Here is a 1,805-nt window from a genome sequence, read left to right as displayed (position 1 = left end):
GGCGATTTACCGCATCACTACTAAATATGTTTTGTCAGTCTAATTCCATCATTTTTCAAGAAAAATTAACCGAAACACTGCAAACATTGGTTCAGAGATTAAAAACTCCTTAAATATGGAGCGTAATGAATTTTCTGCCTCCAAATCATTCTCCTGAACGCTTTAGTAGATTATGTCATGAGTGCGATTACACTGGAATAATTACTTTGCGCTATCACCTGTACATTCCCTTTCTCACCATGAAACCAAACACTTGAATTTTTTCTCTCGAATAAATATTCCCAAAAACATTTTCATCCTTCTTCATCCGTCCAATAATGCTCATATGTAATCTAGAAATTTATATTGCTCCAAAAATTTCCAGCTGTCGCATTATTTTTAAAGGTTATATCCATTCTATGACTTCTCCACCGATGAAAACGTGACTTAACTCAGGAAAACTAAGCATAAAGTTCTCATTATTGACAAAACGAATTGAGCCAAACAAGTGGTTAGTCGAATATATGAAATAATTCAGATTGACACTATTAATGAATCAATAAGTGAAATCTTCACCAATACTATTGTACTTATAGAGGAAATTCCGAATCTGAAGCTCTAGTAAAGACAAGGTAAGGGAAAAGTAGAAAAAACAATAAGCCTTTCAAATCAATCCCCATGATTTTTATTTTTCTTCCCACTTGTTGATAAATTATTTATATATTACAGAATAACACGACAAGTTGGTTGGTGCAACGGAGAAGGTCATAGGTCTACACTAAACGATTGAAAAAAATTTGTACGAAATTATTCAAGGACGCATGTAAAGGACTGCGAAATGTATCTACAAATCGTAGAATTCACGAAATTAACCTCAAATTCGGCTTTAGATTTTGTTGTCAAATTATATAGTGATAACACGTTGAATAGGACTAATATACAACACATTGTGGAAAATCAAGTGTCATTTTTAAACAGCGATTATGTGAAAAATCTGAGACAAACTGTGGTACAACTTATTAGTGATGAACAAACTAAAAAAAATATGAATCTAATGTTCGATGTTTTCCAGAACTCGTTCAAAAATCTCATTTCTGAGCATAAGTGAGTGGGAATCTTTCAAGAGTGTCAGATTTATACTCCGTCTCAAAATTATCTCACTGGGTATCACTTCCATTTTACGACGACAGGACGAGGGAAACCGTCTGATCTGACGGGTTGTTACGTCCCGATGGAAGTAACTTTAAAAAGATTTTTGGAATTATCTAATGTACTTGATACTATCCTCGCATACAAGAATCAATTGGAATCCCGAAATGATTCGTTTATCGAGAACATCGTTCAAGGAAATCTTTGGAAGAACAAGATTAAACCTTTATTTGGGGATAAATTCGTACTCCCTTTGAACGTCTACACCGATGGTTACGATCCGTGTGATGCACTTGGCTCAAAGGCTGGAGCTCATCTTCTGACAGGAGTGTACTATGACATACCATGTGTCCCTCCATATTTGAGAAGTAAATTGCAGAATATTCATACCGCAGCGATTTTTTATTCCAATGATGAAAGTTTTGGAGTTGAAGAAGTTTACGCTCCAGTTTTTAAGGCTCTCACCGTACTTGAAGAAAAAGGTATTGAAGTGTGTATTCACAATCGACCTCCAGTACAAATTTATTTCGGAATGGCTACCTTTATTGGTGACAATTTGGGTGTGCATGGTGCTCAGGGACTGATCAAATGTTTCATTGGAAAAAACCCATGTCGAGTATGCAGAGTTCCACTGCAAGAACTGAGGTACCAAACAGAACTTGATCGTGAACTCCTGA

This window comes from Diachasma alloeum, unplaced genomic scaffold, assembly GCF_001412515.2.
Source record: "Diachasma alloeum isolate Michigan unplaced genomic scaffold, Dall2.0 Dall_scaffold_00843, whole genome shotgun sequence".
Classification (NCBI taxonomy): domain Eukaryota; kingdom Metazoa; phylum Arthropoda; class Insecta; order Hymenoptera; family Braconidae; genus Diachasma; species Diachasma alloeum.
Note: the sequence above shows the minus strand (reverse complement) of the source record.